Source organism: Hyla sarda, chromosome 1 (assembly GCF_029499605.1).
Source record: "Hyla sarda isolate aHylSar1 chromosome 1, aHylSar1.hap1, whole genome shotgun sequence".
Lineage (NCBI taxonomy): Eukaryota > Metazoa > Chordata > Amphibia > Anura > Hylidae > Hyla > Hyla sarda.
Window position 1 is genome coordinate 581,395,399 of NC_079189.1, and position 27,407 is coordinate 581,422,805.

The 27,407-nt window shown below is 43.3% G+C and overlaps 1 long non-coding RNA gene across 1 annotated transcript; it reads left to right on the forward strand.

Annotated features, from left to right (window-relative positions):
* The first annotated feature begins 2,914 nt into the window (after positions 1-2,914).
* Positions 2,915-26,930, forward strand: LOC130294895 (uncharacterized). Its single transcript, XR_008848646.1, has 3 exons — positions 2,915-3,075; positions 25,681-25,751; positions 26,425-26,930. It is a non-coding gene; the product is annotated as an uncharacterized LOC130294895 (long non-coding RNA).
* Positions 26,931-27,407: the final 477 nt, after the last annotated feature.

A 27,407-nucleotide genomic window follows, 5' to 3' on the forward strand; every position in this document is an offset into this window, starting at 1 on the left:
AATTTAACCCTTACTCACCCCCATTTGCCAGGGTCGGGGTTTTTGTTTCAAGTCCAATACAAGTCTATGGGAAATATGTGTTACTGCATAACTTCCAAACGGCTGGAGATATTTCGATAATACTTGGTCACATGTTACTTATATGCCACTTAAAATATAGTTTTAGAAAGAATGGGCAGCACAATATAAAGTTCTCAGTGCAGGCTGGATAACCCGGTCACAGGTCCAAATACATTCAAAAAGCAAAACAGCAGCACTCAAAGAATCCGTGAAAAAAAAGTGTGTGGCTTTATTCAACCATACATCAAGAGGAGTGACGTTTCATTTTGTCCTTAAAATATAGGATAGTTAATTTAACCCTTAACTACCCCATTTGTGAAGGTCAGTGTTTTTGTTTAACCCCTTGGGGATGGAGGGTTTTCCAGTTTTTGCACTTTCGTTTTTTCCTCCTCACCTTTTAAAAATCATTACCCTTTCAATTTTGCAGGTAAAAATCCATATGAGGGCTTATTTTTTGCGCCACCAATTCTACTTTGTAATGACATCAGTCATTTTACCCAAACATCTATGGCGAAACGGAAAAAAATCATTGTGTGACAAAATTGAAGAAAAAAACGCCATTTTGTAACTTCTGGGGGCTTCTGTTTCTACGCAGTACATTTTTCGGTAAAAATTACACCTTATCTTTATTCTGTAGGTCCATACAATTAAAATGATACCCTACATGCAGGAAAATGTATACGTTTAAAATTGTGAAGTTCTGACCCCTATAACTTTTTTATTTTTCTACGTATGAGGGCTAATTTTTGGCACCGTGATCTACAGTTTTTAGTGGTACCATTTATGTATTGATCGGACTTTTTGATCACTTTTTATTCATTTTTTCATGATATAAAAAGTGACCAAAAATGCGCTATTTTGGACTTTGGAATTTTGTTGTGCGTACGCCATTGACCGTGCAGTTTAATTAATGATATATTTTTATAATTCGTACATTTCCACACACAGCGATATCACATATGTTTATTTTTATTTACACAGTTTTTTTTTTAATTGGGAAAAGTGGGGTAATTCAAACTTTTATTAGGGAAGAGGTTAAATGATCTTTATTCACTTTTTTTTCACTTTTTTTTGCAGTGTTATAGCTCCCATAGGGGGCTATAACATTGCACACACTGAACTTTTACATTTATTAATGGTTTCTTATAAGAAACCACTGATCAATGATTCTGCCGCTTGACTGCTCATGCCTGGATCTCTGGCACTGAGCAGTCATTTGGCGATCAGACAGCATGGAGGAAGGTAGGGACCCTCCTGCTGTCCTGTAAGCTGTTTGGGATGCCACGATTTTGCCACGACGATCCTGAACAGCCGTCAGTGCTTTACTTTCACTTTAGACGCAGCGTTCAACTTTGAATGCCACGTCTAAAGGGTTAATATCGCGCGGCACCACGATCAGTTCCGCGCTATTAACCATGGGCCATGGCCGTTGTTAGAGGCAGGGCCCGACCCGCTATGACACAGGACCACAGCGTGGACCTGCTTTATAGAAAGAGAGTGGGCTGAGGACATATATACGCCCTCCGTCCCCAAGGAGTTAAAATTCCATGCAAATCAATGGAAATGTATGTTCCCCCATAACTTCCATATGGCTGGAGATATTTCAATACCTGGTACACATATTACGGGTCGGGATATGAGGACGGGATATGAGGTTGGGATAGGAGGTCGAGATAGGAGGTCAAGATAGGTGGTCAAAATAGGGGGACGGGAAAGGATGGCGGGATAGGAGGTCGGGATAGGAAGTCGGGATAGGAGGTGGAGATAGGAGGTTGAAATAGGAGGACGGGAAAGGACAACGGGATAGGAGCTCCTCATGCTTCAGCCACCTCCATGCTGTGTCATTCAGCCACAATATGGCCTCCTCATACTGATGCCACCTCCATGCTCTGTCATTGTGCCGCTCTGCGGCAGTGATTCTAAAAGCGATGTCTGTAATCTGCATGTTATTCTGAATAAAAATATTATTTCACTACCCCAGCACACTCCATATGCGTGTTAGAGTAAAGCAAAGTGTTTAATTTTTGGAAAAATTTGGCGACTCAGCCGAATCGAATTTTTCTAAACTTTGCTCATCTCTATCCATTGGGAATTGTGCACAAGGTGGAACAGGTCAAGAAACAGTGTAAATAAAGTCCCAGCACTCGCCTAGTATATGCAGGAATAAGGAGCTTTATTGCATAGCCTTCAAATCAAACAGGACGCGTTTCGGCTACCGGTGGTGCACGTTGTGGATCAGGTCCAGAAACAGTGTAAATAACAGTTGGCCGGCACTTCTGTTGTGGGTGGTCCACGTGGTTGATCAGGTCCACAAACAGTGTAAATAAAGTCCCAGCACTCACCAAGTATGTTCAGGAATAAGGAGCTGAAGCGCGTTCTGTTTGATTTGAGGGATATGAAATAAAAAGTAAACTCTTAAAATTTTTTGATGTAGAACCCCTTCAGGCACCTAAGTTTAAACACATGAATGCTGACTGAGTAAAGTATTACCCCCCCCCCCCCCCCAATGCACACATACTGCACACACACTGTCTCCAGCAAAAATGCATCCTCATCTTAATCTCATTAATAATGGCAAAAAAATTGTTGTTATCCTCTCAGAATCCTCTGAATATGGAAAAAGGAAAGCTTTGCCAGAAAATGGATTATACAAGTGAAATACAAAAGCATAATTAAATACAATTCTGGCAAAATAATGAGACAAAATTATGCTTTTCTATTTCGTGGAAATCCGACGTTAGTCACCGTATCCTCAGCATGGAAGGAAATTAATAAAGAGAGGTTTTCATTGAAGTCTATTCTGTGATTGAGAGAACTTGTTATCGGTGGCTGTGTAATGCAGGGATGGAGGGGGGGTTCATGAATATGTGAATACTCACTTTATACTGAAGTGGTTCCCCCCGTAGACCATTTGCCACCAAGAAGAATGCTCCAATCCCGGACAAAGATTTTTTCATGCTGTGCAACGAAATTACTTATAAAGCAGCTACGCTAAAATGTCAGCCAGAAAACAAGGTATTTATCTCTAACACTTTATTTTCTTTTTAATCTTTTTTTGCACAATTTGCAGCGATTGTTTAGCGCCACTTTCTATCCTTGCATAATTTCAGCGATGGCAAAAAAAATGCTTATTTTTGTGATTTAGGACAGATGGGAATGTTTGCCGCTTTGCAAACTTTAAATTGTTACTTTAGGGGCAAGGATAGAAAACAGTCACAGACGACAGGGCCTGCTCACCGAGGGGGTCGGGATCTCACGGTAGATGAAAGAATGTGACATGTATTTATGTTATTGCATATAATTGTGTTTTTAAAGCGCAAAAACCTAATGAGGCAATTGTGTGATGCTTTTTTTTTCTTTTTGAATGTTGGACATCAATGATTGACAGTGCCAAAACAGAACACATGGTGAAACTGAACAGAATCGGAAAGTGTACCTTTACAGCAGGGCTTTCCAAAGTGGGTGCCGTGTCACTGGGGGAGGGGGGTAATGATGTGGCACAGGGGGGTGGTCAAGAGAGGAGGATGAAATGGCACAGGGGAGGATCAAGGAGGAATGATGTAGCACATGGGGTGATAAAGGGGGAAGGGGATAAAATGTCAAAGGGGGTGATAAAGGGGGAAGGAAATGACACAAGGGATGATGAAGGGGGGAATTAAATGGAACAGGGGATGAAAGGGGGAATGACGTGACACAGAGGGTGATGAAGGGGGAAATGAAAAGCATAGGGGAGGATCAAAGGTAGTGTTGCTCGCGAATATTCGCGAATATCGCATATTCGCGAATTCGCGAATATTCGCGAATATAGCACTATATATTCGTAATTACGAATATTCGTTTTTTTTATCACAGTACACATCACAGTGATCATCCCTCTCTGCTTACAGCTTTTGTGGTGTAAATAAGGCTCTAATACTACTGTGTGAGTCTGGCGTGCGAATTTTCGCTTATGCTAATTTTTGCTTTTGCTCATTTTCGCACACGCAAATTTTCGCATATGCGAAAATAAAACGCGAATATTACGAATATGCAAATTTAGCGACTATATGACGAATATTCGTCCATCTATTCGCGAATATTCTCAAATTCGAATATGGCCTATGCCGCTCAACACTAATCAAAGGGCGGTAGGAGCCACACTTGTAATACTGATACTGGATATTGGTATCACATCATGTGTTGTAGGATGCACACCGTTATTTGTGCAATTGGCGGTATGGCGAGGGGTGTCACCAAACTATGCATGTCTAAATAGTTTGTCACCAACATGAGAAATGTGGAAAGCTCTTCTCTACAGTTTTAGGCCCTTTTATAAATAATAACTATAATGCAGCACTGTGCACAATAGTCATTTTCCAAAATGACTTTCATTTTAAATTTAGCACTGAAATACCTTAATGAGCACCCGTTCTCTCCTATGTATGCACCTTAGCATTAGGAGATAGACAAAAAGCTACATAGCACCAATCTCCAGCACAAGACCCAGCGTAATGTGATTCTACAAACCTGGAAGCTGCGCCTCCGCATGCATAGTGATATGCAGCAAGGAGCTGGAAGAACGGGTGCTTGAAAAGGTATTCCAAAGTCTAATTTAAAATAAAAGTCAATTTGATTTACGGAAAACTAAGTCAGTATATGACTCCCTAACATTTTTTGAAGAGTGTTCTGTTTAAAGGGGTACTCCACTGCCCCAGCATTTGTAACATTTTGTTACAAATGCTGGGTGCAGGCTGTGGGGATCTTGACGTCATGGCCACTCCCCTCATGACATCACACCATGTCCCCTCGTAATGTAACGATCATGCCCCTAATGTCATCACGTCATGCCGCCTCAGTAAAGTAATACTTCCTGGGTTTACTTCAGGAAGATCATGTCAAACAAATCTTATCGATTTTTTTGACTGGGTGACTAAAATAATAGATGGCGGAGGGGCAGTAGACATTGCATATCTAGATTTTAGTAAGTTTTTTGACACTGTCCCACATAGAAGACTTATCAATAAACCACAGTCATTGAGCTTGGACTCCCATATTGTTGAGTGGATTAGGCAGTGGCTGAGTGACAGACAACAGAGGGCTGTAGTTAATGGAATATATTCCGAACAAGGTCTTGTTACCGGTGGAGTACCTCAGGGATCTGTACTGGGACCAATTTTGTTTAATATCTTCATTAGTGATATTGCAAAAGGTCTCGATGGTAAGGTAATGGTCTTTTTGCTGATGACACAAAGATATGTAACAGGTTTGATGTTCCTGGAGGGATACGCCAAATGGAAAGGGATTTAGGCAAACTAGAATAATGGTCACAACTGAAATTTAATGTGGATAAGTGCAAGATAATGCCCTGGGGCGTAAAAACTCTCGGGCAGAACATAGAATATTTGGCACAGTCCTGATCTCAGCATCTGAGGAAAGGAATTTAGGAGTAATTATTTCAGAAGACTTACAGGTAGGAAGACATTGTAATAGAGCAGCAGGAAACGCTACCAGAATGCTTGTATGTATAGGGAGAGGTATAAGCAGTAGAAAGAGAGAAGTGCTCATTCCGCTGTACAAACCACTAGTGAGGCCTCACTTGGAGTATTGTGCGCAGTACTGGAGGCCGTATTTCCCTACGGTGGTGCGTCGGTGCTTCAGGGATGGCTCACCCTCTCGAGCGTGCTCTAATCTGCGGATGTACAGGGCTTCTAATTGCTTAGTGTCCTGTTACTGTTGCCTTTCTTCAGATGGCAGCGGCTTAGGCCCATATCTCTGGGCCCTCAGCTCCTCCATGATGGTGGCCACTTCTGCGTCTCTCTTAGTCCTTTTGGACTTGGCAAGGAACTTGGGAAAGGGACTTCCTGGGCAAGAGAAGTAAATGCTCCCGCAATTATCGGATTAGACACGGCTCATTGCCGAACAGCCCCTTAGGAAGCAGTGGTGACTGGGGACGTGCTGGGGGCTGTTGGGCCTTGGGTGCTGGCTCAGGGCTGGAGGTGGAGGAATGAGTAGAGAAATTGGTCGGGGATCTCGGTCCAGGAACCCCAGCTGCGGTGATGAGGCGAAAATCTCTGAAAGCTTCCTGTGTACTTTCTGCTGGGGTTGCGGCCCACTCTCCGTCGTCCTCAGGTAGAGGCACCTTCAGGCAGGCGTCTTCGGCCCCGATAGACAAGCGATGTAGACGCTCTGACAACTCATGGAACATCTTCGCCACGGCAATTAGTCGATCCTCCGGCTCTATCTTGGGACTCCTGGTGCACATGGATCGCTGTGACTCCGCCATCTTACTGCTCACTGCCAGCACTTCCTGTAGACTGAAGAGGTCGGGCTCCGCTTCGCCCTTTTATATTGGTCTCCAACAAAATGGTCGCCGACCGGAAGGATGTCATCAGCGGGGCCTGGGACCGTCTCAGCGATGCATCTTCTTCATCCGCCTCCCTGGCAACAAGGGGCGGATCTTTCAAGTTCCATTTTGGGATGGACACCAAGACATGATTTCCAAGCCTGGGGCTGGGCACCTGGCTCTGGCGGGAACCTTTGCATCAAGTTAACCCTTGCAAGTACAGCAGACATTTTGGCGCGCAACATGGCCTTTGTTCTAATCTTGCACATAGTTAGTCCAACTCTTCACCTTCCCCCCTACTTTTAATGCCAGTATAACAACAAATTATTGGATTAACAAATCCGGTACACTTTTGTGGCACAAACTCTTTCTCAACTGCATGCGATTTTTCACTTGGAGACAATTCAGACTGGGGGGGAAGGACTTGCTGTATTTTGCTTATAGCACACACCTGTATCTTGTTAATCGGTAGCCTGACTTGATTGGGTGGTTAAGTAGTTAAGGCACACACCCGTAGCCTGCTTGAGATGCCAAGATTGTGGTGACCCATGGTGATGGGTGTGGTGACCCATGGGGTGTAGCGGTGTAGGTGGAGGGGCAAGATGGTATTAACCCCAGGGGCAAGGTATAGTTAACCCCTAATGTTCGTGATGCCAGAGTGGTTTTTGGGTACCGGAACCACACGAACGGTATATCCGCAATTCCAATGGCTAGTCAGTGAAAGGAGAGTCCACAACCAAGTTATGGTTTAACAGAGGCTTTACTGAGTTAAGACAGAATCCCAGCAAGGTAGCCAGGAACTAGGCTTGTGCAATTCGTTTAGGACGTAATTAGTTTTTGTTCGAATTGTTCATATTTCATACATTCGGATTGATCCGAATGTACGAAATATTTGCATTTGAATGAATCCGAATTCATAACAAAACAAAATTGTACGTGCCTACGAAATTGTGAAAAAAATATTTCATTTTCGTTAAAACAAAATTTGTTTTTGCTTAGAAGCAAGGGACCATTTAATAAAGTGTGTGTGTTTCACTTTTTTTTCCTCTATTTTTTAATTTTTTTTGGTAGTACTTCTACTCCCAGCATGGAACAGACTGTTCCATCCTGGGAGTAGTAGTACCTGTACTAATAGACATATTGCCCCGGGTCTCAGTCTGACACCCGATGTGATCGTCCATAATTTAGCAGAGATGTGGAGCGGCTCTATACAGCGCTCGCATCTCTGCACTATACTCCATAGTGGGGATTGGCCGGATGGTTGCAGCAAATCACAGCTCGGAGGGAAATATGAATGAAAAAGTGGCTGGCCGGAGTATAGTCCTATCTATTGAAGAGATGGAGCGGCTGTCTCCTGCGCTCTGCATCTCTGCAATAGATAGGACGATCACATTGGGTCTCAGTAGTGATACCTGCTGTGATCTGTTCTTACCTGCAGGTACTACTACTCCCAACATGGAGCACACTCTTTTCCATGCTGGGAGCTGTAGTACCTGCATTAATAGACAGATCGCAGCGAGTGTAGCTTCTGACACCTGTTGTGATCTGTCTATTAATGCAGGTACTACAGCTCCCAGCATGGAGCAGAGTGTGCCCCATGTTGGGAGTAGTAGTACCTGCAGTTAAGGAAATATCACAGCGGATGTCACTCATGACACCCGCTGTGATCCTCCTGTATAATGTATAGATGCAGCCGGCGCTCTTCTATGGTCCCCTACACTGCCATATATATATACATATTCATATATCCCACAGAGAGTTGTGATTGGCTGGAACCATCTGGCCAATCACAGCTCTCTGTGGGAAATATGAATCGGTGTATATATATACGGCAGTATAGGGGACCATAGAAGAGCAGCCAGCCGCATCTATACATTATACAGGAGGATCGCAACGAACCCCGGCGATCTGTCAATTAGTATATGTACTACTACTCCCATCATGGAACAGTGAAAAAATATAAAAAATAAAGAAAAAATTTGAAACACACACTACATTTTTATTATTGTCGGCTACATTTTTAAGTGCCCTGCCTGCCCATATAAATTGAGTCCTGTTTAAAAATGTATAAAAAAAATGTGTTATAAAAAAGATACATTTCGTTAGGTACAATTTTTTTCTTCACTATTGAATCTTTTTTATTTTAGTTTTTTAAATAACATTTTATTAAAAAAGGAATCTCCATCTCCAATAACCATAAAAACGAATAACAAAATCGGCCGAAAACTTACGTTTGTATAAAGAATAGATCCGAAATAACAAATTCATCTGAAAGCTGAACAGTTTCCGAATAGAACTGAAAAAAATATATGCGAATGCATCCGAAAACAGAATAAAACAAATTACCGTATCCGGAAGGTTTAACAGAACCGAAAAATGTTTAAGCCGAAAAAAAACCAAAATGAAACAAAACAACTATTTTGGTTGTGCACATGTCTACCAGAAACACAGAAGGACCTCGCAGCTTGCTGGGACCAATTAAACTTGTGATAGACTTTAGAGTCTTGATTTTAGGCTGGACTTGACTATAGGTAGTAGTGACAGCAGACATAGACTTCACTTACTGGAATGACTGTAGATTTGAGGTCTTCCAGGTACTGGACACTAAGACTGAGATCTCTGGTGTTTGCTGGTCTCAGTAAAGTGATGATGGTACAAGAGAGAGAATTGTAATGGCCGGCCCATTATATAGAGGGGGGCTGAGCCAAAGACCATTGGTCCAGCTGCGGGTCATGTGTTAAGCTTGTGCCCTCTGGGTAGCATGTGACAACATAAACATAACATGTGACATCTCACAGGTCCTTTAGACATTTACTGGAGTCCTCCAAAGGTCCTTCATACTGACTATACATTGACATACTGACTATAATCCTATTATATTAACCCCTTAAGGACCAAGGACGTACCGGTACGTCCTTGGTCCTGCTCTTCTGATATAACGCGGGGTTACACAGTAACCCCGAGTCATATCATGGCGGGCCCGGCGTCATAGTGAAGCCGGGACACGCCTCTAATAGCGCGCAGCGCCGATCGCAGCGCCGCGTGCTATTAACCCTTTAGCCGCGCGCTCAGAGCTGAGCCGCACGGCTAAAAGTGAAAGTGAAAGTTCCCGGCTAGCTCAGTCGGGCTGTTCGGGATAGCCGCGGCTAATCGCGGCATCCCGAACAGCTGACAGGACAGTGGGAGGGCCCCTTCCTGCCTCCTCGCTGTCCGATCGCCGAATGACTGCTCAGTGCCTGAGATCCAGGCAAGAGCAGTCATGCGGCAGAATCGTTGATCACTGGTTTCTTATGAGAAACCAGTGATCAACATAGAAGATCAGTGTGTGCAGTGTTATAGGTCCCTATGGGACCTATAACACTGCAAAAAAAAAGTGAAAAAAAAAGTTAATAAAGATCATTTAACTCCTCCCCTATTAAAAGTTTGAATCACCCCCCTTTTCCAATAAAAAAAAAAACACAGTGTAAATAAAAATAAAAATAAACACATATGGTATCACCGCGTGCGGAAATGTCCGAATTATAAAAATATATCATTAATTAAACTGCTCGGTCAATGGCGTGCGCGCAAAAAAATTCCAAAGTCCAAAATTGTGCATTTTTGGTCACTTTTTATATCATTTAAAAATGAATAAAAAGTGATCAATAAGTCCTATCAATGCAAAAATGGTACCGTTAAAAACTTCAGATCACGGCGCAAAAAATGAGCCCTCATACCGCCCCATTCACGGAAAAATAAAAAAGTTATAGGAGTCAGAAATGACAATTTTAAACGTATTAATTTTCCTGCATGTAGTTATGATTTTTTCCAGAAGTACGACAAAATCAAACCTATATAAGTAGGGCATCATTTTAATTGTATGGACCTACAGAATAACAGGTGTCATTTTTACCGAAAAATGTACTACGTAGAAACGGAAGCCCCCAAAATTACAAAATGGCGTTTTTTCAATTTTGTCGCACAATGATTTTTTTTTGTTTCACCGTAGATTTTTGGGCAAAATGACTGACGTCATTACAAAGTAGAATTAGTGGCGCAAAAAACAAGCAATCATATGGATTTTTAGGTGCAAAATTGAAAGAGTTATGATTTTTTAAAGGCCAGGAGCAAAAAACGAAAATGCAAAAACGGAAAAACCCCCGGTCCTTAAGGGGTCAAGTATTGACATCAAACTAGCTACCGTCTTTACGGTTAAGTATTGACATCAAACTAGCTACCGTCTTTACTAGCACAGCCATAGTACACTATGTGCAGCACCATCTGGTGGTACTGTCTGTAGTTTGTCTAGATCCCATCCGCCAGGAGGTTAACAAGAAGGTGTTGAAGAAACATAACCCTCTAAGATAAGATAATACAACATAATGACCTCGTAACAGCCGCATATTGCTGGAGAAATAGCAGTAAAAACCTCATCTCCTTCCGGCTCTTACAGGAATCTTAATGCTGATACAATATGTTTGCAGTTCATATATTTATTTTTAAGCTTCCTCCTGAGAGTCAAAGAGCATTTGCTTCCTCACATGAAATGCTGTTTTCTTAGTCCTTAAAATCCCACAACAGATGGAGCAGATTATGCCTAGATGAAGTGCTTATCATTTTTGGAGTAGCTAAACTTAATTTTACATTTTAAAAAATGCTAATACAGTAGGTAAGTTTCAACTCCTCCTCGGATACTTCTGTTCCCCCTGGATTGTACGTATCCTATAGGCAGATATAAAAGGGGATATATGGCTTTAAAGATGTTATACCGCCACTCACTCTACTTAGTTCTCTTTCCTTCCCTGAGGTTGCGTGTATCCCAGATGTCACTGTTAATGCCTGAGGTTTAGAACGCCATGCACTATAGCGCACGTTCAAGGGTAGTCGGATGACAGAAGGCACAAATATAAATAATTTTGATTACGCGAGCGGTTTTTAGGCTATTAGGGGATCATTTACACTGGAGCAGATTTTACTACATTTCAAGAGTTTTGAGGACCAAAAATAAATCTGTAATTAAAATAATCAGTATCTACATATACAATGTAAGTGACCCCCAGGACGTAAAGACACTGCTCTGTCTGAGCTTTAAAGGGGTATTCTGGGCAAAAATATTTTATCCCCTATCCAAAGGATAGGGGGTAAGATGTCTGATCGCGGGGGGCCCACTGCTGAGACCCCCCGCCGTCTCCCTGCAGCGCCCGCATTTTTACGCTTTTTGGGGGTAAAATAGGAAAAAACGGACGTTTTACTTTTTTATTGGGGGAGGGGATTTTTCACTTTTTTTTTTACTTTAACTTTTACATTTTTTTACATTTTTTTTTACACTTGAATAGTCCCCATAGGGAACTATTCATAGCAATACCATGATTGCTAATACTGATCTGTTCTATGTATAGGACATAGAACAGATCAGTGTTTTCGGTCATCTTCTGCTCTGGTCTGCTCGATCACAGACCAGAGCAGGAGACGCTGGGAGCTGGACGGAGGAAGGAGAGGGCAGCGATGCGGGCGATCCGATCATTCATTCAAATCGCGCACTGCCGCAGATGCCGGGATATGTATTGATCCCGGCACCTGAGGGGTTAATGGCGGACGCCCGCGAGATCGCGGGCGTCGGCCATTGCCGGCGGGTCCCTGGCTGCGATCAGCAGCCGGGATCAGCCGCGCATGACATGGGCATCGCTCCGATGCCCGCGGTTATGCTTAGGACGTAAATGTACGACCGCACCAGGACGTACATTTACGTCCTGCGTCCTTAAAGGGTTAAACTCCATTTACTGCGGTCCAGGCTTCAGGGCATCTAAAATGGCGGATCCACATGTGGGGATATGGGGCAAAGAATGCTGGGAAGGCGGAATGACTCTGAATCACATGCAGGATGCAGCCTAGATTAGTAATAGATTTGTAGGGGGTATCTACTAACCCGTATATGTGATCTCCCAAATTAATATAGTAAAGAGGGGGTGGGGGGAGGTGCATATAAAACTTAGCTTTTAATAGTAGTTATTAAGAAATATAATGCATGTGATGCAATATTGTTGTTTGTAGCACTCAGATGAGAGGTGCACAAACCAGATCAGCCTATCAGCAGCCAGTCACCCTTGTGATGTCACAACCCTATATATTTGGCAGCCATTTTCCGGCTCATCATTTCATTCATTACACTGCATAGAGATAGGATGGACATTGCTGTGTCTGTGTTACACAGAAAAGCTGGTTGCTGCAGTGTTTCACTTCTAAGTCACATCAGCCTTCTGGAGGACACAGAGCACAGCGTTTTTTGCTGAAATTAATTCTTACTGCAGCGATTAACCCCTCAGTCACTGTGACCAGCATTTTATTACAGAGGGGCAGAGAGTTGTGTGTTGCCTCAGCTGCAGAAACGTTTTCAGAGGAGGGAGAACATTTTTTTTTAGGGCAAATCTGTGTCTTTGTTCCACAACAACTAGTCTGCTGGTTATACTAGGCTGTAGATGGTATAATCCATACCCAGCAGTCCATTCCTAATAGTATTTGAGAGAGTTTTTTTTTTGCAATTTTGGGTTTAGTACACAGTGACTATGAGCTGCAGCATTGTTGTGTACTGCTGGTGTTTAGCATACTATAGTGCATTTTTATGCCATCATAAGTGCATACCACGTACCTACATCTAAGTAGTGTACTATTTTGTACCTGTTAATCTGTGAAGGGCCTACATACTGTGACAGGACAGTCAAAAGTAATCACCGGCTGGTGTTTCACTCAAATAATTTTTGAAGTATACAGTAGCGCGATTTTCTGCCCTCATAAGTGCATACCACATACCTACATCTAAGTGGTGTACTATTTTGTACCTGTTAATCTGTCAAGGGCCTACATACTGTGAAAGTCCAGGCGAAAGTAATCACCGGCTGGTGTTTTCCTCCAATACGTTATTTATGCGTACTGTAGTGTATTTTTCTGCTCTCATAAGTGTAAGCCACATACCTACATCTAAGTAGTATACTATTTTGTACCTATTAATCTGTCAAGGGCCTATATAGTGTGAAAGTCCAGGCAAAAGTACTTACTGGCTGGTGTTTTTACATTCTTTTTTAAGTGTACTGTAGCACATTTTTCCGCCCTCATAAGTGCATACCACATACCTACATCTAAGTAGTGTACTATTTTGTACCTGTTAATTTGTCAAGGGCCTAGATACTGCTAAAGTCAAAGCAAAAGTACTCACTGGCTGGTGTTTTTAGTCATATACTTTTGTAAGTGTACTGTAGCTCATTTTTCTGCCCTCATTAATGCATACCACATAACTAAATCTAAGTGGTGTACTATTTTGTACCTGTTTAATCGGTCAAGGACCTAGATACTGTGAAAGGACAGCCAATAGTACACACCTGCTGTTGTTCTAGACAAATACTGTTTTAAGCGTAGTGAAGCGTGTTGTTCTTTCCTCATACGCAATAAGTATGTATGGAAGAGTAGTGTCAGGACGTGCACAGAGGAGTGGCAGAGGCCTAAATTCATCAGACGCAGGCAGAGGTCCCAGCAGAGTAGGGGTGTTTTGCAGCTGGAGTCGTAGCGACAGGTCTGAGCTCCCGGTGTCATCTAGCAGTCATATGGCGACCAGCAACCCAGCAGCCGTGATTGATCGGTTCACTCGGTCATCCACTTCATCCCAAGTGACATCCGACACCCCCAGTCAACAGTCAGTGGGTTCCTCAGATTCACCCTCAGTTGGCATGGCCCTCATTCTGCTGCTGCCACCTCCAGGCTCTGTCATTGTGCTGCTCTATGGTCTCCTCATGCTGATGCTGCCACCTCCAGGCTCCCTCATTCTGCTGCTCTATGATTTCCTCATATTAATGCTACCACCTCGACGTTCTGTCATTGTGCTGCCATATGGTCTCCTCATGCTGATGCTACCACCTCCAGGCTCTCTAATTGTGCTGCTCTATGGTCTTCTCGTGCTGATGCTACCATCTCCAGGCTCTCTCATTATCCTGCTCTATGGTCTCCTCTTGCTGATGCTACCACCTCCAGGCACTCTCATTGTGCTGCCATGGATACTGCAAAACATAATTGAGGTGCTGGTCCACAGTTTCAAAAATTCCTTGCATTAGGGTCCCTTTCAGGACTCCTGATGCCACCTCCAGGCTGTCTCATTCAGCCACTATATGTTCTACTCATGCTTCAGCCAACTTCAGGCTGTGCCATTTAGCCGCTATATGTCTCCTCATGATTCAGCCACCTTAAGGCTGTGTCATTCAGCCAATATATGGATTACTGATGCTGCTGGGCCTGGGCCTGGACCTAAAAAAAATTATGGTAGCACTAGCTATTTTCAAAATACATCTTTTAATCTTAGGGATTGTGAGGCCCTATTGTCTCTTAATGCTGCCAACACCTCCAGGCTTTGTCATTCAGCCACTATATGGTCTCCTCATGCTGCCAACACCTCCATGCTGGGAGCAGTATTAGGGTGCTTTCACATAGTGTTGAGCGGCATAGGCCATATTCGAATTCGCGAATATTCGCGAATATATGGACGAATATTCGTCATATATTCGCGAATATTCGCATATTCGTTATATTCTCGTTTTATTTTCGCATATACGAAAGTTCGCGTATGCGAAAATTAACATAAGTGAATATTGGCATATACAAAATTAACACGCGCGTAAATTCGCATATGCGAAAATACGCATATGCTAATTTTCGCATATGCGAATTTTCGCACGCCAGTCTCACACAGTAGTATTAGAGCCTTCTTTACACCACACAAGCTGGAAGCAGAGAGGGGTGATCACTGTGATGTGTACTGTGAAGAAAAGAAAAAAAAAAAAAAACGAATATTCGTAATTACGAATATATAGCGCTATATTCGCGAAATTCGCGAATTCGCGAATATACGATATTCGCGAATAATATTCGAATTGCGAATATTCGCGAGCAACACTACTTTCACACCACATTTTTGCAATACATTTCCCGTATAAGTTTTCAATTTGAAAACCATATGGAACCGTATTGAAAACCATATGCATTGACTCTCCATTGAAAACCATATGCCAAACAATGCATCTGGTTACATCCGTTTTGCGTCTTGTATGGTTTTGTCCGTTTTTTTCCCGTACCCAAAACCGTGAAAAAACGTCAGGGTGAAAAACTCTATTGAAACTGTATATGTTTTTTTAACATGGGAGTCAATGGTAACCCTAGAGAACCTTATGTGCGTACAGTTCCATCTGGTTTGCACCATACGGTTTTTGACTTTGCTCATGTGCAGTGCATGCCGAAAATTTTCTTTCTTGGAATTTCAATCAAACAAGTAAAACATTATTCAAAAGTTAAAAACGTATGAGTTTTTTTTTTTTTTTTTTTTTTTAAATTGATGCAACCGGACATCATTTTTTTAAACTGTATACGGGTTTAAATTTGTATACACATTTTGATACAATTAAGTATGGTTTTGAGGAACCCGTTTTTCATCAAAAACCTGATACGGGAACTGTATTGCAAAAATGTGGTGTGAATGCAGCCTTATAGTAGTTATATTCTTGTACATTGTAGCTACCAAAGGCTGTCTGGGCATGCTGGGAGTTGTAGTTTTGCAACAGCTGGAGGCACCCTCGTTGGGAAACATGATCCCACAGAGAAAAAGAACAAGCCAGGCTATACTCTACATAGGGACCAGAAGAAGTCCTTGGACTGATCCAAAGCTCTCCAAGCCAAATTTCATATCCTGACACACTGAAGCAGCAAGCTCTCCTCTGAATGCTCTAGTAAACTTTGCAGAGCCAACAGGCTGGGTATGGTTATATGGACTGTCATAGTGTACTGTACCATCTTAAGTTTCTACAATCAAAATTTTACCATCTTCTCGTCTCCATGTCTTGACATCCTGCACCCAAAAACACCAAGAGCCTCCCGACTCCCATCAACAGCACATTGTAAGCTGGAACACGCCCCCGAGGATCCCTCATCACTACTATCATCTGAAGGCCCTCCATTGACAAAAGTTCTGGGCACCTGGGAGAGGTACATGGCACTGCAACACTACTCGAAGCACCATTTACATAACCAGGTACAATTTGTAGCTGCTGGGCCCCGATGCAAAATCCACAACAGGGATCCGTGTACCAATTAAAATACTGGTTTCTTATGGGGCAGATGTGATGTGATTTGAAGCCCCCTTAGACACTAGGACCATGGGGTGACTGCTACCTCTGCACCGCCTATAGCTACGCCCCTGACCACCAGTGACATCCTTGTCGCAGCAGACCAGCCTTGGTCGCCACATATAGGGGATAATTTTTTTTTTTAAAGCTGGAGTACCCCTTTAATATTACTTGTGACAGGACTCGCTTTTGAAAAACTTCTCACTGTATGTAAAATCTGAATTATCCCATTCCGTATTGAATTTTTCCCCGTCGGCTTTTAACACCTTAAATCCTTTTCTATCAGAAGAATTCACATCCTTTTTTACTGTAGTTACTAAGAGACGTGACCGACAGAAAGAGAATGGAAATGTGTCTGCGGCCAGAGCATTCTGGGTAGGTTTTTAATGAACAATTGGCTCAGCAGAATGGATCTGGCCAGAGATTCGGAGCCTTGGAAGAGATAAGCATGACAATATATAGAAGCTAATGGATAAAATGGCAGCTGCTATCTAGAGATTGAAATTTGAATGACAAAAACCTCTTTCAGTGTCTCCTTGGAACAAGCAAATAAAACAATAGCTGAATATTTTATATATGTATTTTCCACTATAATATCGGGGACCAGGAATGTGTTATTAGTATTCATGAAAGGGGTTAGAATTACTATGTGAAAATCCTGTGAATGGAAATAATTAAATTTCATAAAACTGGAAGATTTTAATAACAAGGGGGATAAAACACTGTGAATAATATTTATCAAAACTACGAATTACGAATTACGCTCCCAAAAGGCGAATGTTAATTTTCTGTAGGCAAAAATGCGGTATTGCGATAAAGGTGGAGGCGCTAGTAGCATTCTGAATGGTTTATATAAATCCTGCAGCTTTACTGATCCCATTCTTTAATTGCGACCTGATAAAAGAAGATTAATTCATAATATGGCGACTTAAAAATTAATTTAGCCTTAAAACTCCCTGAGAATATGATAATGGATAAACAGGGTGATCCTTTATAATGGGAAGGGAATAATAACAGAGCATGTCAAAGGGGTTAATGGGACTTTTTAGAGCTTATAGAAATCATGGACGAGGGAGTTGCTAGAATTCAAAGGGCCCCTTAGAACAAATGAGATGGGCCCCCACTATATAATGACAGGGAAATGAAAAGATCCATTAGACAGTAAGAAAATACAGCTATTGATTTCCAGGAGAGGTATCCACCCACCATGTATAATTCCCCAAGTAAACTGGGGCATACACGTACGTCAATAAAACTTAACTTTTAATCATTTGGTGTAAAATACATAAACATATACCATCAGGTGCCCTAATTCCAATGCTCCTGAGATATAGGTATTTTACTATATGACAATCTGTATTTTTTCCTAGCTCAGTGGGGTGTTAATATAAGGGGGGTAAATTTGAGGCTGAATGGTTGTAAATCAGACTCAGAGAGATGATAGTATAAGGCTGAAGGGTCATGAATCAGGCTCAGGGGGTAAATATGGGGCTGAGGTGGTTTGTATCAGACTGGGAGGAGTGTGAGTATATGGCTGAGGTGGTGTGTATCAGGCTCAGGGGTGTGAATATGAGGCTGAGGGGTTGTGAAACAGGCTGAGGGGAGTTGTGGTGGCCCAGTATGGGAGATGTTACTCCGTACCCTTGTTGCCCTGTCAGGCAACCTCCTTACAGTGTCCCCTGGGCCCCCTTTCATATGTCCCCCCATGTAAATATGTTTCTAGTGTTTTATACCATGTAATGTGTTCAGGAAGCGTTGTCACTTTAAGACCGTTTTCCATGTGACTTGTCATGTGATTGTTACCCAAGAGGTACCAGTGACCAGGTGATCCCAGGGGTGACCTATGGGCTCCCTGCTGGTCTTCCCATATAAGGTGAATCTAGCTCTCTCTCTTCCCTTACAAGTCTTTGCTGAGGTCCGGTCGAGTCCTAGAGTGTCCGGAGTCATAGGAGGCCTCAAGTCCAGTCTGCAGCCACAAGCAGCTACACGTAAGCCACAGTCTCAGTATTGTCAGTCATCAGTCAAGTCTCAGTCTGAGAGGGCTTTGGTAAGAGAGGCATTGCAAGAGAGTTAGAAAACAGAGTTTGAAAGCAGGAGTTTGAGATCGCTGTGTGTCACTTTACTTACACTGTAGAGACTGCAACTCACAAGGTCTACAGAGAATTAATTTGTAATATTTACTGTCTGTTGTTGGCGGTTAATCTGTGAAATCCCCATAACTTGATGGCCTCCATGTTGGAACATGCAGTCCAGGGTACATCCTGTTCAATGTATGCAATCCTTGAACAGCAGTTTGAGGGTGCATATTGTTGTTCAGGATGTGTGAGAGTTGTTCATATGTAAGCCCAGATCCTGGATCTAGAGGAGCAACAGGCAACACGGAGATGCATTGACAACTTGGAAAGGAGTCTCCTGCTCACTGAGCAAGTACTCTCTGGGGTAGAGGACGATAGTGGGACGCAGGTGCAGGACAGTCAGGCAGCTAGCTGGGTTACAGTTAGAAAACGGGGTAGAGGGAAAAGTGTCAGGGAGGCTAGTCCTGAACTGGCACATCCCAACAAGTTTGCCCGGGTGGCAGATGAGGGGGATGCCAGGGGAGTGATCCAGTAAGGAGGGAGGGAGGAGTGCAGGGCAGGCCAGACAGGTACTGGTAGTGGGGGGACTCAATTATTAGGGGGACAGAAAGGGCGATCTGTCACAAAGACCGGGATCGCCGAACAGTGTGTTGTCTTCCTGGCGCTCGAGTTCGGCACATCGCAGATCGGGTTGAAAGGTTGCTGGGTGGGGCTGGAGAGGACCCAGCAGTCATGGTACATATTGGCACCAATGACAAAGTGAGAGGTAGGTGAAGTGTCCTTAAAAATGATTTCAGGGACTTAGGCCGCAAGCTTAAGGCAAGGACTTCCAAGGTAGTATTTTCTGCAATATTACTTTTACCACGAGCCACACAAGAGAGGCAGCGGGAGATCAGGGAGGTAAACAAGTGGCTCAGAAGCTGGTGTAGGAATGAGGGGTTTGGGTTCATTGAGAACTGGGCCGAATTCGCTGTCGGTTACGGGCTCTACCATTGGGACGGGCTGCACCTCAATGGGGAGGGTGCAGCTGTGCTTGGGGAGAAGATGGCTAGAAGGGTGGAGGAGTGTTTAAACTACAACATAGAGGGAGAAGATGGAGTAGATAGAGAGGAGGGACTAATTAATGTACCTGGGGGTGGAGCGGAGGGAGGGGTTAGAATAGTTAATAGGGATAGGCTTCAAAGGAAGAAAATACATACACCATTGAATTGCATGTTGACTGATGCCAGAAGTCTGACCAATAAAACAGATGAACTGGAGGGGTTGATGTCTGAGGAGAATTATGCCACAGTGGGTATAACATATAGAAATAAATTCGGCACTCTTATTTATTCAGAATTTGCGATTTTATTTCGCAATATCGCAATCTAACAGAATATATATGACATTTCGATCCAAACAGTGGATCTTCATCAGATATCTATAGATTGCTGCGGAGGCGGGTGCAGTATGGCCTATAGCCAGGAAAATAGGAATCCGGTGCAATGCGATCAGGAGATCGTGTGGTGTGACCTAAAATGGGATAATGTCCTCAAAAACAAGAATACTGACACTAAATGGTAGACTTTTAAAAATATCTTAAACTCTTACTGTAAGATGTATATACCTTATGGGAATAAAAGGGTCAGAAATAAAAGATAACCAATATGGATGAAAAAAAATATTAAGGGGGCAATAAATGAAAAAAATAAAGCATTTAAACTACTAAAAGAGGACGGCAGTGAGGAAGCATTAAAAAGCTATAGAGAAAAATGTTAAATATGTAAAAAAAAAACAGATAAATGCCGCAAAAATAGAGACAGAAAGACTCATTGCCAAAGAGAGTAAAACTAACCCCAAAATGTTCTTTAACCCCTTAAGGACCGGGGGTTTTTCCGTTTTTGCATTTTCGTTTTTTGCTCCTTGCCTTTAAAAAATCATAACTCTTTCAATTTTGCACCTAAAAATCCATATGATGGCTTATTTTTTGCGCCACCAATTCTACTTTGTAATGACATCAGTCATTTTTCCCAAAAATCTACGGTAAAACGGAAAAAAAATCATTGTGCGACAAAATTGAAAAAAAAAAACGCTGTTTTGTAACTTTTGGGGGCTTCCGTTTCTACGTAGTACATTTTTCAGTGATACCCTACTTATATAGGTTTGATTTTGTCGGACTTCTGGAAAAAATCATAACTACATGCAGGAAAATTAATACGTTTTAAATTGTCATCTTCTGACCCCTATAACTTTTTTATTTTTCCGTGTCTGGGGCGGTATGAGGGCTCATTTTTTGCGCCGTGATCTGAAGTTTTTAATGGTACCATTTTTGCATTGATAGGACTTATTGATCGCTTTTTATTCATTTTTAAATTATATAAAAAGTGACCAAAAATGCACAATTTTGGACTTTGGAATTTTTTTGCGCGCACGCCATTGACCGAGCAGTTAAATTAATGATATATTTTTATAATTCGGACATTTCCGCACGTGGCGATACCATATATGTTTATTTTTATTTTTATTTACACTGTGTTTTTTTTTTATTGGAAAAGGGGGGTGATTCAAACTTTTAATAGGGGGGAGTTAAATGATCTTTATTCACTTTTTTTTCCCACTTTTTTTGCAGTGTTATAGGTCCCATAGGGACCTATAACACTGCACACACTGATATTCATCATTGATCACTGGTTTCTCATAAGAAACCAGTGACCAACGATTCTGCCGAATGACTGCTCATGCCTGGATCTCAGGCACTGAGCAGTCATTCGGCGATCGGACAGCGAGGAGGCAGGTAGGGGCCCTCCCGCTGTCCTGTCAGCTGTTCGGGATGCCGCGGCTATCCCGAACAGCCCGACTGAGCTAGCCGGCCACTTTCACTTTCACTTTTAGCCACGCGACTCAGTTCTGAGCGCGCGGCTAAAGGGTTAATAGCGCGCGGCGCCGCGATCGGCGCTGTGCGCTATTAGAGGCGGGTCCCGGCTTCACTATGACGCCGGGCCCGCCGTGATATGACGCGGGGATCAGGAAAAAGCAATTATATTTAACAAATTCTTCTCCAGTGTGTTCACCGAGGAGAATGAAATGCCAGGTGAAATACAGCGAAATAAGGTAAACTCCCAAGTACAGGTCACCTGTCTAACCCAGGAAGAAGTACAGTGCCGCCTACAAAAAATCAAAGTAGACAAATTGTCAGGTCCAGATGGCATTCACCCCCGTGTTCTAAAGGAATTAAGTAATGTAATAGACAGACCCGTATTTTTATATTCAGGGACTCTATAGTAACAGGGACTGTTCCCCTGGACTGACACATGGCAAATGTAGTGCCAATATTTAAAAAGGGGACAAAAGGTGACCCAGGGAATTATAGACCTGTTAGTTTAACTTCTGTCGTACAGTATGTAAATTGTTTGAGGGTTTTCTAAGAGATGCTCTGTTGGAGTATCTTGATCAAAATAAATGTATGACTCCATATCAGCATGACTTTATGAGGGATCGGTCCTGTCAAACTAACCTGATCAGCTTTTATGAGGAGGTGAGCTCCAGACTGGACCAGGGGAAATCGCTGGATGTCGTATATCTGGATTTTTCCAAAGCATTTGATACGGTACCACATAAACGTTTGGTGCATAAAATGAGAAGAATTGGGCTGGAGGAAAATGTGTGTAAGTGGGTAAGTAACTTGCTCAGTGATAGGAAACAGAGGGTGGTTATTAATGATACTTATTCTGATTGGGTGACTGTTACTGGTGGGGTACCACAGGGGTCAGTCTTGGGTCCTGTCTTATTTAATATATTCATTAATGACCTTGTAGAGGGGTTGAATAGTAAAGTAGCAATCTTTGCAGCCGATACTAAACTCTGTAAAGCGGTAAACACTATAGAGGACAGTGCACTGTTAAAAATGGGGCTGGATAGGTTGGAGGTTTGGGCCGAGAAGTGGCAGATGAGGTTCAACACTGATAAATGTAAGGAAATGCACACGGGTAAGAAAAATCCGGGCTGGGATTATGTATTAAATGGGAGAACACTTGGGACGACTGATGTGGAAAAGGACTTGGTAGTCTTAGTTAACAGTAAATTTAGCTGTAGTGACCATTATTGGGCAGCTGCTGCCAAGGCGAATAAAATCATGGGGTTCATCAATAGAGGCATAGATGCCCACGACAAGGAAATAATTCTACCACTGTACAAATCACTAGTCAGACCACACATAGAATACTGTGTACAGTACTGGGCACCAGTGTACAAGAAAGATATAGTGGAGCTGGAGAGGGTTCAAAGACGGGCAACCAGTGTAATACGGGGAATGGGAGGACTACAGTACCCAGGGTGTGTGAACAGAAGCCAGAGAGGTAAGAATCAGGTTGGGGGGGGGGGGAATATAAGGCTAAGAGGGCATGTATTAGGCTGTGGGGGTGAGAGTAAGGCTCATGGAGTGTGAATTAAATAACCTTAAATGGGCACTGTCATGAAATTTTTTTTTTGATATGTTGTAGTACTTAAGTACTACAACATATCTCTAATATACTTTTATTTAAAAAAATGCTTTTAAAACATTTTAAAAGCAATTTGAAATTCGGCCACTAGGGGGCGCCCTCCTAGTGGCCGAATGCAGTGCGGAGTGACGTCACTGCAAAATTCCGACTGATTTCGGCAGGGCACCAGTCGAAATTTTGCGCAGGCGCAGTAACAGTCAGGGCTGCGCATCGGCTTCCCGCACTCGCCGACGGCCCTGCTGCAAAGTGCGGGGGTGCTGTTCCTGCAAGGTACGGGGGGCGCGGGGGGCGCTGCTGCAAGGTGCGGGGGGGGGGGGGGCTGCTGCAAGGTACGGGGGGCACGGAGGGGTGTTTGGGTGTTACTCACCGAGTGGCAGGAAGAGGCTCCCCCGCACCCGTCCCTCCCGCATCGGCTCCTAGCTCACTCCTTCCCCCATGAAGCTCCTGTCCTGGGTGCCTCCAGTTGTTTTACCACTACAACTCCCAGCATGCCCTGACAGCCAATAGATGTCAGGGCATGCTGGGAGTTGTAGTGGTGAAACAGCTGGAGGCACCCTGTTAGGAGAACTAAGGGCGGAAGTGTCGGCCCCAGCAGGCATCAGTGACGTGGTGCCTGCTGGGGAAGTCTGCCTGGTAGTGAGCACACTGCCAGGCAGACTAAATGCCATTTTAAAAATAGTAAAAAAGAAAATAAAGGCAGGGAGGGTGTTAGGGATAGAAGGGCAATAGGCAGGGACAGAAAAAAAAAACATGATGGTGGGAGCTACCCTTTAAATATTAAAAAAAAAAAAAAAAAAATCTTTTTTTTTACTTTTTATTATCAATTTCTCAGATTTTCCATTGCCTTTCAAAGAAGATAAAGCAAATGTTTTCCCAGTCTCATTAAACACTTAGGCTACATTCCCACCATAATTCTGCCATTGTTACACTCACGTTTCAGAAGACAAGAACTCCGGCAGATGTGGATCTGCTGGACCTGTGTGGCAGATGACTCAGACCGTACAAGGGAGCAGAGTCTAAAGGTGCCGCTGGTCCTCACCAGAGCCCGCTGCAAAGCGGGATGGACTTGCTGCGGCAGGCTGCACCCAGGTCGCTACCCCTGGCACTGCTTGACCACACAGGTGGCTGAGGAGATGCGAGGCACAGGAGGGATAAGGCAGCTCGTAGTCAGGATAGCAGAAGGTCAGAGCAGGCGGCACAGTAGCGTAGTCAGGACGTAGCAGGAGGTCAATAGGCAGGTGGCAGAGGAGCAAGGTCAAGTCACAGAGCAAAGGAACTTATACACGGCAAGGCAACTCTCAGGAATGCTTTCTCTCAGGCACAAGGCAACAAAGATCCGGAAGGGAAGTGAGGAGGGTGGAGGAATTTTTCAATGAGCCACAGGTGAAATAAAATAATGAGCACACTGGCCCTTTAAATCTTAAAGCTTCGGCGTGTGTGCTCTAGGGGAAGGGGACACACGCGCCGGAGCAGAGAGGCAGAGGCGGGGGCAGGAGAAGCACCAGATGAGTGACGGACTGGGGCTCGCATGTGGGTGCGGTGTGCTTGTGCGGCCGGAGCACATAATGTAATAGCCATACTGTTTTGCATAATTTTTTTTTTTTGCCATATGCCTTAAAAACTGACAAAACTGTATGCAAACGTGTTCTATATATTTAAACTGCATACAGTTTTAAACCATATGCGTTTTAAATTTAGATGTCCGGTTGCATCAGTTTTTGCAAAAAAAAAAAAAAAGAATAAAAAAAGTATACTTTTTTTGATTAACACTTTCTTGCAGCAAAGTTCAGATTGTTTTATCGAAATTCCAAGGAAAGTAGGTGTGGTTCGCCATGTGCAAACAAAAATGTATCCCAAAAATTGTATGCCGCTTTAGACCCATCCATTTTTTATTGACTTCAATGTCAACAAAAACATACACGGTTTATGTGCATTTTTTAAACAGGACACAAAACTGTAGTAGACTGCAGTTTTGTGTATGGTAAAAAAAATGCACAAAACCGTACATGATCAAAAACGTACACAACCGGATGCTTCTTGTTGCCTACGTTTTTGCATGGGATGTCTATGTATATGGTTTTCTATATTGTTGTATACTGTTTTCCTATACAAAACTGTATACAGGAACCGTAAAGCAAAATCGTGATGTGAATGCACCCTTATACAGTTCTCCTTTATTTTCTTACCTGCATAGACTGTTCCTGATGTCTCCATATTTTACCTGAGCCGTGGTTTGATGTTGTTAGGTTTGATGTTGTTTGTTGATGAGCCCTTTGACAGTCTCTAGCGTTGTACTTTGCATTATTTTTTGCAGAGATGGATACTCTCTGAGATGTTTAGTTACCATGATTTATAATGGCCATCCATGTATCTGTCACACAAGTGCCCTTGTCACACCGTGGTCTAGGCTTCAGCTTGTTGTCTCCCATATATCAGCCATCCGTAATGTTATCTCAGGCTCTGTTACAAGTTCAAGTTCATTTACTGTAAACATTGCACACATTTTCTGCTTTATGGTCTTTTTCTCCTTGTCTCATTTGTTAGGGACACTGAATTAGGTGGAGTGTATATACATCAGATATTAAAGGAGTATTCTTTTTATCATGCAGCCTGCCAGAGAAGTCTTGTGCTGCTCCAGAGGATGCAGGGAGCCAGGCCTCAGTACAGCATCAGCGGAAAGGTGAGTGAGGTTTTTTTTTTTTGTTTTTTTTATAGAGAATCTATCTGGGGGCCCTTCCCAGTTGGGGGCATTACCTACCAGGGGGCACTACCTACCTGGGGGAATGACTACCTGGAGACATTACCTACCTGCAGACATTACCTACTATATACCTACTGGGGGCGTTACCTACTACCTACCAGGGGCATTACTCACTACCTTCCTACTGGGGGCATTACCTACTACCTACTGGGGGCATTACTCACTACCTTCCTACTGGGGGCATTACCTACTACCTAGTCGGGGCATTATTCACTACCTTCCTACTGGGGACATTACATACTACCATCCTACTGGGGGCATTAGCTACCTGGGAGCATTACTGGGGGCATTACCTACCATGGAGCATTAATGGGGACATTACCTACATACCTACTGTGGGCATCAATTACCTACTAGGGGCTTCTACCTTATAGGGGGAATATCCCACCTACCTACTAAGGGCTCCTACCTAATCTAGGGCATTTACCTACCCACCACCTCCCAATACCCTTACCCATTCCCCCCAACATACTTACTTACTCCCTCATACTATAAAGGACACCAAGAGGGGCATTATTTGGAGCACTAAGGGGAGTGGACAGGTGGGGAATATGCTAAAAGAGTAAAACCTAAGATTTTTGTTGTCTGGCAGATTATGAAGAGACAAGTCATGGTTGGAAGAAGACTTCATGGCAGTCTGAGCAAGGCAGAGAAGTAAAGGAAAGAGAATGACTCCAAGAAGATGCCTTCTGTCAGTCAGTAGTTTTAACTGTACTGTAATCACAAGAGATGAGTGAACTTTTGAAATATTCAATTCGGCCGATCGCCGAATTTTCCAAACAAATTTGTTTCGGGTTCAATTTATTCACGGCGAATCTATATTAAAAATGGCTACTTCCGGCCTACAGAGAGCCTCAATAAGGGTGTAGAATACTTTGCTTTCTTCTAACACGCATTTGGAGTGTGCTGGGGTAGTGAAATATTATTGTTATTCAGTATGACATGCAGATTACAGGCATCGCTATTAGAATCACTGCAGCAGAGTGGCACACTGACAGAGTCTGGAGGTGGCATCAGTATGAGGAGACCATATAGTGGCTGAATGACACAGCGTGGAGGTGTTGGCAGCATGAGGAGACCACAAAGTGGCTGAATGACACAGCGCAGAGGTGTTGGCAGCATGAGGAGACCACATAGTGGCTGAATGACACAGAGTGGAGGTGTTGGCAGCATGAGGAGACCATATAGTGGCTGAATAACACAGCGTGGAGGTGTTGAAAGCATGAGGAGACCATATAGTGGCTAAATGACACAGCGTGGAGGAGTTGGCAGTATGAGGAGACCATATAGTGGCTAAATGACACAGCGTGGAGGTGTTGGCATCATGAGGAGACCAAATAGTGGCTGAATTACACAGCTTGGATGTGGCTGAAGCATGAGGAGACCATATAGTGGCTGAATGACACAAAGTGGAGGTGTTGGCAGCATGAGGAGTGTTACGCCGAGCGCTCCGGGTCCCTGCTCCTCCCCAAGCGCTCGCGGCGTTCCTCTCTCTGCAGCGCCCCGGTCAGACCCACTGGCCGGGAGCGTTGCACTGACTCTGCCGGCGGGGATGCGATTCGCATAGCGGGACGC